Here is a 17832-nt window from a genome sequence, read left to right as displayed (position 1 = left end):
CCCTCTAAAACCCTGTTTGTTTCTCAGAGTCCATAGTCTCTCATGGTTCATCTCTCCCTCCGATTCCCCCCCCTTCATTTTTCCCTTCCTTCTCCTAATGTCCTCCATGCTATTCCTTATGTTCCACAAATAAGTGAAACCATATGATAATTGACTTTCTCTGCTTGACTTATTTCACTTAACATAATCTCCTCTAGTCCCATCCATGTTGATGTAAAAGTTGGGTATTCATCTTTTCTGATGGCTGAGTAATCTTCCATTGTATGTATGGACCACATCTTCTTTATCCATTCATGTGTTGAAGGGCATCTCGGCTCTTTCCACAGTTTGGCTATTGCAGACATTGCTGCTATGAACATTGGGGTGCATATGGCCCTTCTTTTCACTACATCTGTGTCTTTGGGATAAATACCCAGGAGTACAATTGCTGGGTCCTAGCTTGCTTAACAAGACCCTTCCACTTTAGTAGGTGCTAAGATCAGGTTTTGACCCCCCAGCACTATAACTCCATGGAAATCTCTCTTTAGTTGTTAGCTTTTCAGTTCCTGCTTGGCTTCTCAACATGTAACTTATATGTTGACAAATGACTCATTAGGAAATTGTATACAAAATATCAAACTCAATGTATTAGTTTGCTACAGCTGCTATAACAAAATACCACAAACTGGGTTGCTTACCCAATGGAAATTTATTGTCTCAAGCTCTGGGAACTAGATGTCTGAGATTAAGGTATTGGCAGGGTCTTGCTCTCTCTGAAGGTGCTAGGGAAGGATATGTTCTAGAACTCGCTCTTAAATTTTGGTAGTTCCTTGACTTGTGGAAGCATATGTCCAATCTTATATGGTTTCCTGCATCTCTGTTTCTGTGTCCAAATTCCCTCTTTTTTATAAGTACATAATCATATTGGATTAGGGACATAACCCACTCCAGTATGATCTCACCTTAAAATTACATCTGCAAGACCCTATTTCTAAATAAGGTCATGTTCAGAGAGACTGGGATTTAGGACTTCAACGTTGAAATTTTGGGGGAGATACAATTCAATCCATAACACTCAACACAAAGCATTTCTATTTTCTTCTGTATCTTTGTCCCTTAAATCCTGGCTTTCCTTGTCATTGTTTAATGGCTTCAAGCATTTTTTTTTCAAATTATATTCTGTTTTTATAATTATTTTTAGCAAGAAAATTAATCTGATACTAGCTATCCCAGCATGACTGAAGGTATAAATCTGACTAATGCAATTTTTAACATGGTATTTTTTTTTTCATTTGAAAACTGAAGGAGAGTAATATAATGACCATATCAGGCATGGGATGCATAGTTACTGGCAAAGAGACAGCTGGGGGTTTCCTGGTTAGGGGAAAATGTTATTGAGATAAGATAAGGGAATTCAGCAAATAAATCTACACACATCCTAGGTAGCCGGTGTGTTTTGGGAGTCTATGTAGGAGGAAATCATTCCATGGTTTCGTCATCATTTTTCTGAGAATTGATTTAACCCCTGGCCAAGCATGAATTGATAAGCTTCTTGTGATTAGCCGTAGACTGCCCATATTCACTGTATTTTAAAATAATTCCTTTTTCCCTCCCCCTGCTGGAAGCATGGGGGAATTTTTCTCTGATATTTACTGTGAGAACTTGGTCCAGCAACTGGAGATAAAACTCACAAAAATGTGAGGACACCCCTATGATTTGGTCCCTCTGAAATTTTTCAACTCACAGCTGTCCACACTGAGCTTTCAACAATTTGTCAACTATAGTTCAGGTTTTCCTGCGTGTGAGTCTCTGCTCCAGTATGCCTTGACACTTTGGGCCACCTTCTGTCTCTCTAATCTTGGGGGTAATATTGGTTTGCTCTGTGTTCTCCCCTCTCTTACAGATTTAAGGAGAGTTTTTGATTCTCAGTCTGGTCAGCTCTTTATTTGTTGATGGAAGCCAACATATTATCTAGTTATACTTGTTAATTATGCCTTTTAACCCATCAGTATACCGTATGATATTTTTCTTCTTTGTTTTTTGATTTGTTAAAGAGTTACGTTAATATTTCTAGTTCTAGTTCTCCTTTTAGTTCTGTCCTTTTTTCTGTTTGTTTGCTTTATATGTTTGAAGTGACAGACAAGTTCTTACCTTGGGGAGTTCATAGTCCAGTTGAAGAGGAAGACGTTATTCAAATAATCTCAGAAATGTAAAATTGCAACTTGGATAAGAGGGAAGGAGGAGAGGAGCATATGTTCTGTGCTCATAAAAACCAGACCCCAAGGTTGTTTGTCAGTCTAGCCAGGTCTTCTTAAACCCCACCAGTAGGCAGAGCATCCGAACAGGCTTGGTATAGTGGTGGTTCTCAATCCCAGCAGCATATTAGAATTATATGGGTGCTTAAAAAAAAAATCCAAGACAAGAACCCACCCCCAGGCTGACCAATTAGACTCTATGGGAATGGGATCTGGCATGTAATATTTTAAAAAATAAATATCCCTGGGGGATGTAAGAGACAGGCTGAATAGAGAACACTGTCTTGGGAATAGAGAGTCCCAGATGCCTTAGCTTCATTGTTTGTCACCTCTTGGTTGTCACCTCTTGGTTTAGCTACCCTTCTGATTTCTGCCTGGTCTCCTGCTTTCAGTTATGAAACTGTTGCTTTGTTCACTCACCTCAGTTCCAGCACCTGGGTTCCTGGCTCATTTGCTCGCACATTGGCAATAGGAATCTCTTGCAGCTGATCAGGACCCATGACCTCGGCGTCCACGTAGGTGTGGCCAACACCCACGTCCCTCAGCCGGGGCCTGAGCTACTGAGGTAACTTCTTAATTTGAATGACCTAAAGAGAGAGGGCAATAAGAGGGGTCCAGGATGTGCAAAGTGGGGTCAAAGCTTTCTCGGGGGAGGGGTACAGACACTCCCTGAACCTCTGTGTGACCAGGTGGTGTCTACTGCAGGACACAAGCCCAAGGTTACAGTGGCTCTGAGCTTCTAGGAACCTCCCAAGACAGTGCTCAGAGCTACAAGGACCATATGACTGGCCAAAACACTTGCCTTCAATTTTTTGGTGAATGTCCCCCACTTCTAGGACCAACATATACCCTCTCAATGCCCCTCTCACAAGAACCTCACTCCCTGGCCAACTCTATTTCGCTGCCCAGTGGGGAGCACTCATGGGCCCCAGAGCCCACTCATTTCCCTTTTTATGTCATTCCTACTGTGTCTCAGTTCCTACCTCAGATTGCTCTGTGAGTTCAAAGCTTGTTATAATCCCCACCAAAATCTGTGGGTATTTCCTTTTCCAGATTGAGGGACGATTCATATGCTTTGATAATAAACTGGACAAGACAAGGCACCCACTTCAGTGAGAAAAACTCAGTTCCTCCTCCTCCGTTTATCCTCTTGAGGACTTGGGGGTTTTGCCCCTGAATTCCAGTGTCAGCTGCCAGATCCTACAATGACATCACTTCCTGCCCGGATTCAAACTCCTGCCTGTTACTGGGCTCCCTTGATTGGCCAGGACCTCTGCCTGGCCTGACTCCTGCCCTGTGCCTGCTGCTCTGCCCTTTGTCTCCTCTCCTCTGTCTCTTCTGTTGGGCTTGTGTGGGCTTCTCTGGGGCCCATGGGTGCTTTTGCCTTCTGAGCACCAGAGGGTGGATGCTATGGGTCAGGAGAGGGAGAGATTCCTGACGCCTGATCTGTGTAGAGAGTTGGGAATGCAGAGAAGGAGTGAGGCCTCTGTGGTGGGCGATGGAGGGGCTCTCCTCCCACCACGTGCATAGCGTGGAAGGTCATGGGATGTTGTAAACTTGTCACAGTAAAAAAAAGGATAGGGTTGCAGGAGCCTCAGATTTTGTAGGGATTACGGGAGGGCCTCTTGCAAGCTGATTTGATACCTCTGAGCTCCACTAAAGGCTCAGTCAAGAGGGCTGAAGTTTGGTTATAAGAATCAATGTCTGAAACTTCTAAGAAAATTATCTGTTCAGAACAATGGCTTGTCCAACTACTGAAATCCAAAAGGATTATTTTTTTCCTGTGGGTGTTTATAAAAAGGAGATGGCTAGTGGATCAGGAAGTAGACCCAAGAGCTGGAATGCCTGGATTCAAATGCCAGCTCCTTCCACAGTTTGGCTATTGTGGACATCACTGCTATGAACGCTGGGGTGCAGCTGCCCCTTCCTTTCCCTACATCTGTATCTTTGGGGTAAACATCCAGTAGTGCAACTGCTGAGTCATACGATAGCTCTATTTTTAACATCTTAAGGAGCCAAGATGTCCTTCAACAGATGAATGGATAAAGAAGATGTGGTCCATAAACACAATGGGATATTACTCAGCCATCAAAAAGGATGAATACCCACCATTTGCAGCGACATGGATGGAACTGGAGGGGATTATGCTAAGTGAAATAAGTCAAGCAGAGAAAGACAATTATCATATGGTTTCACTCATATGTGGGACAGAAGGAATAGCACGGAGGATCATAGGGGAAGGGAGGGAAAACTGAATGGGAAGAAATCAGAGAAGGAGACAAACCATGAGAGACTCTGGACTCCAGAAAACAATCAGGGTTAGAGAAGGGAGGGTCGTGGGGGCTGGGGTAGCCGGGTGATGGGCATTAAGGAGGGCACATGTTGTGATGAGCACTGGGTGTTATACGCAACTAATGAATCGTTGAACACTACATCAAAAACTAATGATGTACTATATGTTGGCTAACAACATAATAAAAAGAAATGCCAGCTCCTCTACTTCAGAGCTGTGTGACTTTGGGCGATTTGGGTAACTTCTTGTGCCTCAGTTTCTCTATCTACAAAATGTAGATAATTGTAGAATCTACCCTGTAGGGCTTTAATGAAACTTAAATGAGTTAATATTTGCAAATCTCTTAGAATAGTACCTGGCACGTAGTGTCATACAAGAATTTGTTAAAAAAAAAATTAAGTATCCTCTTCAATGGTAGCCGACAGTGTCCTTAACAATATCCCAACATTTACAATTTCAGTAAGTTTCAACTACTTCAGTAAGACACAATATGTTTCATTTAGCTGGTTTGTGTGTGTGAACGAGCATGCCCAGTGTGTACATGCACACGGTTTTTTGTTTTTTTTTTTAAGATTTTATTTATTTATTTGACAGAGACAGAGATAGCGAGAGCAGGAACACAAGCAGCGGGAGTGGGAGAGGGAGAGCAGGCTTCCCGCCGAGGAGGGAACCCGATGTGGGACTCGATCCCAGGACCCTGGGATCATGACCTGAGCCGAAGGCAGACGCTTAACGACTGAGCCACCCAGGCGCCCCATGCACATGTTTTGATAGTATCTCTTTATTCAGATTCATGGCTTATACCCAAAGTTCAGGGAATAAAAACAATTGTTCATAGAACCAGCTCTCTGGTGATTTTGAATGACTCAGGTACAAATGAAAGACATCTAGAGTGATCGATTTCAAACTAAGCTCTCTGGCATCTCCTCAGACTCTCCTGGGAGTTGGGGTACGGTGGGGGAGAAAATAAAGGTATAGATGAGGTTCTTATTCCTTCATCCACTTCAATTGGAAGAGCTTTGTATCCATCTCTTCTATCCTTGAACAAACATTTCCATGGTTAAGAAACACTTAAATAGAGCTGATCTAGAGAAAGATTTGAGTCTGTGTGCCCCTCAGACAATTACCTACAGGGATTATCTCTCATCACCAATCTCTTGATGAGTTTGGGATGAAAGTGAGTTCAAGGTTGTTCTCCACAGCAAGAACCTGGGGTGAACATTTTCCAGAAGTGACAGGTCACACACCTTGATGAGCAACCAGGTAGATCAGGTTAAAACTCCCTTATAAAAATTACAAAGCTTAACCAATAACTGTGATCGAAAGGAAAGACACCCCCTCTCCACATGGGGGCTGAAGGAAAACCTATGGGTTGGGCCAGCACAGTCCTCCAAGAGTGTTTGCAAAGGACTATAACACACTAGACTCACGCTTGGACGAAGCTGCCATATTCCTGCCTCAGGGAGCCCCAGCCTGTCTAACTTAGAAAATGCTCACTGTGGACATTACTATATACCTGCCCTGGCCCTCTGGAAACCACAACAAAACACTCATCATACATCTGATTTGGGCCAATGTTGCCCCATTCTAGGACTATAAAGTAATAAAAACCATTCAGGAAAAAGTATACACTAACATATTAAACATATACATCAGCTATAAAATATGCTTCAATTTTTCAAATATTTTTAATTTTTAAAATGCACCTTAAAATCAAAGAAATAGGAGTTTTGCAAATTTGGACCCCCAGCTATTATATCAAATTATTAGTCATAACCAGTTTAATGTTGCACAACACTCGCTGAATATGATGGTTTGAGTTTTGAAATAAGTAAACTTTAACCAGTGGACAGTAATGATCGGGTTGAAGTCCCACCGGGGACAAACCTAATGTAAACGTAAACGTAAGATCAAATAATCATTGTAGAGAAGAGTATTTAATTTCCAGATTGGTTAGTACGTATCTAGTTCCTTCAGAAGTCAGTTACAATCATTGAGATCATTGTTAAAATAAAGTGCATCATGATTCTGACAGATAATGATAGATAATGATAATTATCTAGCAAGATAATGATAATTTTTTTCTTTTATTTTTAGTATCTCTTCCTTTCATTTTTTAAATTCTGTTTCATTGGGTAGAATTTCCACAACAATCTTAAATATAGTGCCTAATAGAGGTCATCTTCATCTTTCCTTAATTTTGATAGAAATATCTCCAGTGATTAATTATTAGATGTAACCCTGGCTGTTGGCCTTAACTACATTTTATTTATTGTTTTGCAGAAATATATATCTCTAGTTTACTAAAACATTTGGAAAGTAGAAACAGAAGCAGAATTTAATCTGATGGCTTTTTTGGTATCTATAGAGAGGATAGTATAATTATTTTTTTATTTAACATATTACATTAGCACTGTGTGATAGTAACAATTTGAGTACTAAATCACACCAAGAATCTAGCATTTGCAAAAGGGGAGGTATCAAAACATAGCACTGTTTTGTAAAGTGAATTATTTGCTTTGCGAATTACCTATGACAAGCTTCTAAACCCAGAAAGCCAGTCTCTATGAGTCAGCATGTGGTTGGGGTCTCGGGGACCAGAGACTAATTATAAAAGCTCCAGCCTAGGCAGGGACACTATTAGGAGGTCAGACCTGCCAGAAGAAATCAATTATAGGAGATGAACCTTGTTTGGATGTGCTTTGTGCACCGCCCCCTCAGGTCCAAGGCCTTGCTTCCTGGTGCAAAGATCATGAATGCCAGAACCTAGCATTTGTGGGCCACTTGGCACAGATTGTCCCCCTGTCACAGGAGTCTTCACCATTCTGGTCAGCACAGAATTAGCGACAAGACATGGGAAGGACGTGGAGCTAAGGACTCCTCTTTATGGAGCCACTGACTTCAGCCAGGATGGCAGATTGCAGCAAATCCAATAATCCTCTGGAAGAAAACAGGCACGTGTGCACATTTGCACATACATAACTCGTACACTTATACCCCTCCCCTCACATTAGGGGATTTGTTGAGCGTCTTGGTGGCTTAACATGGGCTTATTTCATGAGTGAGTGAATGAGCAAGTAAACTCAGTCGTCCAAGTATGTCCTCATACTCATCACATACGATGTCCGCTCACAGATACGCAGGCAAGTGGGGGAGCACCCTCCCCACAGCTCTCCACACATGTGTCAACTGCTCTCCCTGTCCCCTCCAAGCTGTGAAACACACCCTCTAGAAGTCTCTTCAACAGTCAGGATGCTTTCAACCTCAAGGGTCAAAAATCTCAATCCAAAAAGCCTCAACTACAGAAGGATTTATCGCTGCACATAACAGGAAGTTGAGGAACAAAGACAGTTCTGGGACTGATTGATCTGGAGGCTGTCACCAAGCACTGAACTTCATCCTGTCCCTCCTACCATTTCGAGGAATACCCTGAGCCTGGTTCCCCTTGTGGGTGCAGGATGGCTCCCAGGAGCAATCAGGGCTACATGCTTCCTAGTTCATATCGCGGAAGAGAAAGCAAGAGGTTTCCCTAGCCTATTTTTTAAGAGCAGAGAAGAATGTTCCAAAAGTCAATGGTAAATTTCTTCCTCCACGTCAAAGATTGTTAATTAGGGCAGGGCCCTTTCCTGAGTCAAGGAGATGGGATGGTACTTAAATCCAGCAAGTCCACCTCCCGAGGCAGGGGTCACAGAGATGAAACAGATTTTGGCAAGTCAAGCACCTGAAGCGCAGCAGCCTGAAAGTGATCTGTGCCAAATAAGTGAGTTCCCAGTACCAGCCTTATGCTCAGACTAGGGCGCAGGGTGGAGAATTGTGGGCACAGTCCTGTCTGGCTCTTCCTCCATCACACCACTGAGGCAGCTGCCTCTGAGAGACCCAGGGAAGGCAGCCTCAGCTGGTCCAACCAGACTTCATTATTTCTTTCACTCCTGGGACCTGTGCTTGGAGGCTGCTGAAGCGAGATCAGAGTCCCCCCACTCGCAGTCAGTGAGAAGTTCAAAGCGAGACCTTCATTCTTCCCTCCTCCACTCCCTTCCTCCGGCTCCAGAGAAAAGAAATGGAAACAATTGTTTTGGTACTGATTTATGTTAGTCCCTAACTATTGTCCCAACCAAAAAGCCAGGGTAGTTCTTCTGCTGGAAGGGCTGATGAGTGTGTAAGTGTGCTGTGTCTGTGTGCGTGCATGTGTGTGTTTGTGTAAGAGTCCAGGTGACTGCATGTGTGTGTGTGACTGTGTGTATACGTAAGCGTGCGTGTTTATCTGTCTGGGTGAATGTGTCTGTGCATATGCATTGGGTAATGAAGCCCTTGGCTGACTAGCGTAGAGCACAGGATACGGAGGCTCTGAAGAGAGAAGATCCTCTGCATGAAAAACAATCTTAAAGTGGTGGGGTTGTAGCTTTCTAATCTGTTTTTGCCAGTTTCATTGAAATAGAGTTCACACGCCATATAATTCATCCAGTTAAACTGTCAAAGCCAATGGTTTCTAGTGCATTCACAGAGTTGTATATCCCATCTCATCAGTAAAATATTTTCATGACACCAAAAAGCAACCCCATACCTCTTAGCCATCACTCCCCAGTCCTTCTATCCCTCTCAGCTCTAGGCAACCATTAATCTATATATTTGCTTATTCTGGACATTTTATATAAAGGCAATCATACAATATGTAGTCCTTTGTGACTGGCTTCTTTCACTTAGCATATTTTCAAGGTTCATCCATGTTGTAGCATGAAGCAGTACTTCATCCCTTTGTATGGATTAAGAATAATCTTGTAATGGATACGCTAAAATGTTATCTATCCGTTAGTGAGCTGATAGACATTTGGGTTGTTTTCACTTTTGGGCTGCATTATGAATAACGCTGCTATGAACATTCATGGACAAGTTTTTGTGTGGACATATACTTTGCTCTCTCTTGCGTATATGCCTAGGGGTAGAATTGTTGAATCACATGGTAACTATGTTTAACCATTTGAGGAACTGCCAGCCTATTTTCCAAAGCAGCTGCACCATTTAATGTTCAGCAGTGGATGAGGGTTCCAGGCTCTCCACATCCTTGTCATACCTGGTATTATTTCTCTTTGATTACAGACATCTTAAATGGGTATCTCATTGTGGTTTTGATTTGCATTTTCCTGATGGTTAATGATGCATATCTTTTCATGTGCCATTTGCATATCTTCCTTGGAGAAATATCTATTCAGATCCTTTGCCCATTTTTATTGGGATATTTATCTTTTAATTATTGAATTGTAATAGTTCTCTACATATTCTATATACAAGCCTTTTACCAGATACATGAATTGAAACATTTTTTCTCCATTCTGCAAGTTGTCTTTTCTCTTTATTTAAGGTATCATTTAAAACACGGAAGTTTGTCATTTTAATATGTCCAGTTAATATTTTTGTTGTTGTCACTTGTGTTTTTGCCTAATCCAAGGTCATGAAGGTCATGAAAATGTAAGCCTATGCTCTTGTCAGAACTGTATAGTTTTAGCTCTTTCACTTAGATCTCTGATTCATTTTGAGTTGGTTTTTGTATATGGTCTAAGGTAGCACTCCAAGTTCATTCCTTTGCATGTGAATGCGCCAGTGCCCCACTATGGGAAAAGACTATTCTTTCCCAATCAGACTGTCCTGACACCTTGCTGAAAATCGATTGTAAGTGTAAAGGTTTATTTCTAGATTCTCAATTCTATGCCACCAGTCTATATACCTAATTTCAGGCCAGTACCTCTCTGTCTTGATTACTGTAGCTTTGTAGTGTGTTTTAAATTTGGGAAATGTGAGTTCTTTGACTTTTTTCTTCTTTTTCAATATTGCTTTGGCTCTTCTGGGTCCCTTGAATTTCTATCTGAATTTTAGGTTTAGCTTGTCAATTCAGGTAAAGGAGTCAGCTGAAATTTTGATAGAGATTGCCTTTACTCTATAGATCAGCAGGAGGATTACTGTCATTTTAACCATATTGAGTCTTCTGATTCATGAACATGGGATGTCTTTCCATTTACTTAGGTCCTCTATAATTTCTCTCATCAATGTTTTGGAGTTTTCAGAGTATAAGTTTTGTACTCCCTAAATGTATTCCTAAGTATTTTATTCCTTTTGATGTTATTACAAATGGCATTGTTTTCTTAATTTTACTTTTTGTTTGCTCATTGCTCCTGTATAGAAAAACAATTCAGTTTTGAATACTGATCTTCTATCCTGAAACTTGCTGAACTTGTTCATCAAGTCCAATAGATTTTTAGAGGTCTTGGCTTTTTTTGTTTCTTTTTGTTCTTTACAATAGTTTACCTCCTTCAAGGAAAAGAACAAATTTAATTTTTAAGAACCACAACAATTCTTATATATGGTGCAACTATTCTGTTCCATTTCTTGATGTTCCTCAGATCTGCTAAGTGACTATTCTTTGGATTTAAACATGGGGAAATTAATCTTTAGAGAAGCTGAGTAACTTCCATAAGGTAACAAGGTAAAGCAAATATTCTCCTTTTACTGTAAGACATGTGGAAAATGAAGATTCACTACCTTTCTTTCTTTCTTTTTTTTTTTAGATTTTATTTATTTGAGAGAGAGAGACAGAGATAGTGAGAGAGCACAAGTGGGGAGGAGAGGGAGAAGCAGGCTTCCCACAGAGCAGGGAGCCCGATGCGGGCTCGATCCCAGGACCCTGGGACCATGACCTGAGCCGAAGGCAGACGCTTAACCGACTGAGCCACCCAGGCGCCCTTCACTACCTTTCTTTATACCACTTCAGTTCCTAGGCTTGTGTGAGCACACACACACACACACACACACACACACTCAGGGTTCATTGTTTTATCAGACCTCTGCTCCTGGAGTTCATCTTTTTGTCTAAAGGTTTTCTCTGGTTAACTTTCTAGAAGTCAGTACTGATGCACTTGTTAATTATGTTGTCAAATGATGTATATGACTTTAGGGTAAACCTCAGTCCTCCTTATCACCAGTTACAGATGAAGAAAGTGAAAAAGGAGGAGGTGGTTTGCCCAAGGTTACACAGAAAACAGTGGCAGAAGAATTGTTTTTATCATTTCAACGCTCTTTTGGTTTGTACTAAAATCCTTTGCCTTTTTTTCTTTTTCTGGGTCTATAAACACTCCTCACATCCTCTAGAGATAAAATTGTATAGCCAAGATGTTGAGTCCCACAGACAAGGCTGAGAAGGACTAACAGCCATCTGCTGGGGAGGTAAGACTACATTCATCTATTCACTCATTCAACAAATAATTATTGAATGCCTATTATGCTATTATGCAACAGGTCATGTGCTAGGGGTACAGAGATAGAAAAATGACCTTTGCTTTCTACAAACTTACAGCTAATGGGGAATGCAGACAAACCAACAATTTCTATAATGTATGAAAAGCTCTGGGAATTATGGAAAAATGTCAGTCATTTATTCAGCATAGGGGGTGAGAGAATGATTCTTGGAGGAGAATGTATCCAAGCCAATGACAAAAGTATAAAACAAAACAAAAAGAAGTATGAGTGAGAAAGGAGAAATAGGGTCAGAGTCACAGGAGGTAAGCAGAGTTTGAGAAAGCATGCCACTTTGGGAAAAATTAAGCCATTCCATGTGGCAAGAGCAGAAGCATAAAGGGCAGTGAATGGCTAAGTATGTGTTTGTGCATTCAGTGTTTAGACTGCCTGGCACATATTCCAGTCTCCATCTATCTGTATTCAGTGAATAAATGGGTAATGGAGGTATAGCTGGAGAAGGCAGTAGTCAGATCAGGAAGGATCTTGTATAATTGTACAGTGAGTTTGAATTTTATTCTGGAGATAGGATTTTCATCTGGAAAGTGCTATAGTCAGATGCACCCACTGGAGGTGTGGAAAGTGGACTGGAGATGGACAAGCTTGGAGAGGTGTCAAGTTTGTTACAGAAATGCAGGTGAGAAGTAAGGAATGTGGAGGAAGGAGCAGAGTGGAGAAGAGGTGGCAGCTGAGGAGAGTAAGGAGGTATTCAGCAGTTAATATCTGGGTTGAGAATGTGGGCAGAGGGAGTGGAATAAGTGGAAGGCTCCCAGGCTTCTCCATCTCTTTTGATTTTCATCATGTGAGGAGGGATGGAGTGAGCGAGGAGCTGAGGCAACAGTGAGGGAGGAAGCAGAGGTGCCCACCAAGATAAAAGATGCCGGCCGTCCTCCCTTCTTTCTTTCCTTCCATATCACTTCTCCAGAGAGAAGGATGGAAAAGAGGTGATGGTGGACAACTCATGAATCCTTTATAGCCCTCCAACTCCCATTTTTAAATGAAGGGGTTGGATGATCACTGACGTTTCTTCCAACTTGGAAATTCTCTGTTCCATGATGTGTCTTTTTCAAGACCCACCCGGTTGGTGTGGATTTCCTGAGCAGAGGGAATTATTAGGAGATTTTGGTAAGAGAAGATGAGTTGAGAATTGAGAACAACTGGCTGGGATTCAGGAAACTTGGCTCAGCCCAACTACCTGGGGGACCGCAGGTAGTCAACCCACATCTCCAAGCTCTGAACTCACCCAAAATAAAGATAAAGGATGGTGGATGGCTCCACCCGTGATGGCAAAGGAGTCTCTCCACACCAGCAATGTCTCACTCTCTGGAGTGGCTTAGAGAAGGCTCTTCCTTCACCCTCCCGACCCCTTCTTTCTTGCTCCATTCCTATTCTATACATTATTGATTCTTCTCTTTGGCCTGATTAATTTCCTCATGTTCACTCTACTTCCTGAGGAGGGCTCATCTTTGACATTCAACTTAAGCTGTTCAGGAAATTCAAGTGTCATTCACTTTGGATTAGAGATAGAATTTACTAATCGGGATACATCTGCTTCCACTGTGGGTACCAAGGTCAGTATCTGATATCCTAATTATTTGAAGTCTGCTCCTGGCTTGCCATCAGGCACACAATGTATAATATTTATATCAGTGATCGATGAATGCTTCCTATTGGATAAATGCATATGAACAATGCTTCCCAAATGTAAAGGGTAATAATAATCTTTTTCATGGTAATGAATGCTATTGACTCAGACTCTGAAATCTTCAATAACCCATCCATATAACTTAAGATTTTACTTAAAGATGAAAATCAAATACAAGGAATGAAACAAATGAATAACAAACAAAAAGCAGAATCAGATCTATAAATACAGAGAACAAACTGATGGTTCCCAGAGGGGAGAGGGTGGGGGATGGGCAAAATGGATGAAGGGGAATGGGAGATACAGGCTTCCAGTTATGGAATGAAGGAACCACAGGAATAAAAGGCACAGCATAGGGAATATAGTCAGTGGTATTATAATAGCATTGCATGGTGACAGATGGTAGCCACACTTGTGGTGAACACAGAATAAGGTATAGAGATGCTGAATCACCATGTTTTACACCCAAAACTAATGTAACATTGTGTGTCAGCTATACTCAAATAAAAAAAATTATATCAAATACAAGCATTTGATGGGATATGCATAATCTAAATCTTAGGTCAAACTACTGTGCGTCTTGATCAAGAGAGCAATGATTTTTAATTTGTTATGGGTTATGCAGCTATTCTTGATTCTGTAAAATGTACATTTTTTATCTAGGAATTCTTTCTTATATTTGGAACAAATGATAAATTCTTAGTGGTTTTAACATTTTGTTCAGTATTTGCTTCTCACCTTTTCTCAGCTTTGGAGTGCTTCCAGATAGACATCTGCAGAGAAAAATAGGGAAAATCTGAAGGAGGGAGACCCCAAACCATTTTTTTAAATCACCTAAGAAAGATGCTGAGGGGGTGGCTTAACAAAAAGGCAACGACTTTGCTAACGTGGGTCTCCACTTATTCAATAAAGTTAACAGAAGATGAACTTGGGTATCTGGGAATATTTAATTGCTGCAGGCAGAGTTTTAATTCTTTTCTTAAAAAAAAAAAACAAAAAAAAACCCAACAACGTGATTTGGAGACTGAGTTGTGTTTTTTTGGTTTTTTTTTTTACTTTCTCTTTTAGATATACAAGCAGATAATTTTAACAGAAGAAAAATACTGTTTACAGTGCTGTGTTGCTTAGGAACAAATATTCACCATCTTCTCTTATGAGTCCCAGTCCAGTCCAGCTCCCATCCTAGCTTTGCCTGCCCTACATCTTTGTGTCTCTCACTGAGCCTTCTGAGGTTTTCTCTCTTTTTCTGTGTGCCTCCTATGCTCTAGGGGTTTTATATATGCTCATTAAGCCAATGATGGGAAACAAAATGTTAAGTCTTTTCCACCTCTTTTCCCCCCTCCCCCCATCCCCAAGTAGTAAAAGAGGTTGGGTACACAATCCAATAGGTAGGTTTGAATCTCAGGTTACCACTTTTTATCCTTGTGCAAGTTACACAATATGTATCTGAGCCTCAGTTTCACCGGGAATGTACAGGTATCAGTGCTCTTACCTTGAGCCTAATCCATTCTCACTAGGAGTCAAAATGATTAGGACATGTCTGGAAGGGCCCACTAATTAAAGGGGATTCCCCAGACAGAACTCTGGATGGTAGCTTGGGAGATAGCACAGAAGGTACATTTCTCTCTCTTCCTTATTTATATGCTCACTTTATCTGGAAAAGTGCTAGCTATGCCAATCAAATGTTGGGCAGAGAGACAAGCACTCTATTTGGGCTAGAGAAATTTAATGAACTAGTACATTTTTTTTCCAGTTAGCTATAGAAAACATTATTGGCTACTTAACCAAGAACCAATCCTTCCAAATGGTGTCCCATTAGATTCCAGTATGCATGTTTATCTATGTAGCCATGTGGTTCAGGGGAGGTAGACTCCACCCTCTGGGTGTGAATGCTGATTGGTCTAAAATAGTCTTTAGAACATCACATTCCTTGCCACTGATTGGTTTGAGCATGAACAAGAGAGATAATTCAGATGAATGTGTCATGGGGAGATGATATGTACTGGGACCAAAAAGTGTGATGGTGATAGAACAGACAGATGCAAAGAACTTAGGTCCATGCGTGATTATCGTGCTGCTGAATTAACTAATCTTATGGGATAATAAATGTTTATCATTGTTTAAGCCACTCGATTTAGAATTTTTCATTGGGTGCAGCTGAAAGTACCCTAACTGGCACAGTGGGTTGCTGCCTCATTGCCTCCTGGAGGAATGGAGAAGGGGTACAAGTTCCTAGGTCATCTCGGCTCCTGGACAGTCGTTGCTGAGGTGTCAAGGAAGTCGGTGATGTTAAAGTTAAAGTAAGTGGTCCAGGTATGACTAGCCCAGAGGTCTACTATGAGTTTCTTTAGATGAAATTGGAATGCAAGCCACCACATTGCTGCCATGGGGTCAGTTGTAGTTTGGGACAATGTTTTATTTCTTGATAGGATTCCCAAACAGATATTCTTGGTGTGAGTCAGTACTCCAACCAATTCCTTAGGCAAGTGGCTTAAGTTTTCTCATTAGTAAAATAACAATCAAAATAATAATATCACATAGGATGGCTTTGCAGATTGAGATAAAGCATATAAAGGTAGTAGCATAGTGCCCAGCATATAAAAATGCCCAGTATTTGTTAGTGATCATCATCATCACCATCATCCTCAGGTTGTAATTAAACTGATATCCACAAAGTTTCAATGCTGGTTAACAACTTCTTGAAATATGGTCAATTAATGATTCTATTTCTATAGATAATGGTTTGTCTCCTGCAAAAATAATAACATAGTAATAATGGCTATACTTTATTAAAAGCTCACTATATACTGGATACTGTCTAAGCATTGTATGTGCATTATCTCAATAAAACCTCATAACAACTCTGTGATGTAGTTATCATTATTATTATTATATATATTTGAAAGAAGAAGAAACTGAGACACAGAGGTGAAGTAACAGTCCCAAATTCTTATGCCCCATAAGTGGCAGAGCCAGCTTTGAAGCCAGGGACTCAGGCTTCAGGAGGCATACTCTAAAGACACTCCGCAGGGGCGCCTGGGTGGCTCAGTTGGTTAAGCATCTGCCTTCAGCTTAGGTCATGACCCCAGGGTCCTGGGATCGAGCCCCCCATCAGGCTCCCTGCTCGGTGGGGAGCCTGCTTCTCCCTCTCCCTCTGCTCTCCCCCTGCTGTGCTCTCTCTCTCTCTCAAATACATACAATCTTAAAAAAAGAAAAAAAGAAAGAAAAGAAAGACACTATGCTTGCCACCTCAGTCATGAGACCCTTACTGAGGGCTTACCAAAAGCCACTGATCAAAGGCTCTACGAGTATAAACCCAATTAATCACAATAATCATGTGACACAGGTGGTAGGAACCATGAAGGGTCTGAGTAAGACTTAATCCTGCTTTCAAGCTAACAAGTTAGCCTGCCAGCATTTGTTGGATGCTGGTAAGATTTCTGGCTTAAAGACAAAGAACAATGTTACTCACAGCAATAGAACTAGCCAGAATATCAGTATTTTTGTGACAATTCCCACAGAGTGGTACAAAGAGGGCTGGATGACACCTGAACCCACAGTGGGTTGAGTTGCAGGAGGTAGACCCTGAGCTTAGGGGACCTGAATCTTTTATAATGGGCAGTAAACATGCCTACCCTTCACTCTAGAGGGAGACTTGATCTCTATCTTCCAAGGCTATAGAAACATCCTTGAAAAGATAGTCCAAAACAAAAGGCAGTCAGCGCATTGCTCAACAAGATGTGCAGAAACTCGAGCCCCATGGAGAACTATCTCAACAACAGGTACTATTATTAACCTTATTTTGCAAATGAAGAGATTAAAGCCCAAGATTATGTAACTTGCTCAAGGTCACATGGCCAGGTTTAAACTTCCACTCTGCCTCTTCTTTGCTATGTGACCTTGTTTAATCTACATAACCTGCCTATTCTACCTCCTTACTGTCTTCACTAGAGTCCGTTCCTCCCTCTTCCCACTCTATCTCCATATCAACCCATGTGACTTCTCACCTGGATCATTCATTGTACCAGTTTCTAACTCCTTAATTTTGCTGTTCTTCAATCTTACCTACAGATTTCAGCCACGCTTTCCATTCTAGAACGCAAATGTGATCCTATGATTCCCCATCCTTGAAATCTTTTAATGACTCTCCCCAGCATACAGGGCTTACAATGTTACGTGTGACCCTCACTTACTTGGCTATCTTTTTTATGGTCCCTCCTGCTAGAACTAATTGCAGTTCATACTCTCTCAAGCTCGCATGCACTTGCACTTGTGCTTCTGTCTGCTGGGAAGCCCTTTTTCTCCATTGCCCCTGGAAACTGTGCTCATAGTTTTTAGAATCTCACCTGTTGCATCTCTTCAGTGAAGCTTTGTTGGAC

At 41.3% G+C, this 17832-nt stretch overlaps 1 long non-coding RNA gene across 2 annotated transcripts in view; it reads right to left on the bottom strand.

The window, feature by feature from the left end:
• The window catches only part of LOC118012532, a 101134-nt gene that overhangs the window by 40958 nt on the left and 42344 nt on the right, over positions 1-17832 (bottom strand). Inside the window, exon 3 of one of the 2 annotated variants that reach the window (XR_004679738.1) lies at positions 2665-2821. The exons of the other annotated variant lie outside the window; for it this stretch is intronic. This is a non-coding gene — a long non-coding RNA (uncharacterized LOC118012532). Of the gene's footprint in view, positions 1-2664; positions 2822-17832 lie in introns of those variants that run through there. 2 annotated transcript variants of the gene reach the window in all.

The sequence above is a fragment of the Mirounga leonina genome, unplaced genomic scaffold, assembly GCF_011800145.1.
Source record: "Mirounga leonina isolate KUSES-001 unplaced genomic scaffold, KU_Mleo_1.0 Mir_151, whole genome shotgun sequence".
NCBI classification, from domain to species: Eukaryota; Metazoa; Chordata; class Mammalia; order Carnivora; family Phocidae; genus Mirounga; species Mirounga leonina.
Note: the sequence above shows the minus strand (reverse complement) of the source record. Positions and strands in the feature narration are given on the sequence as shown.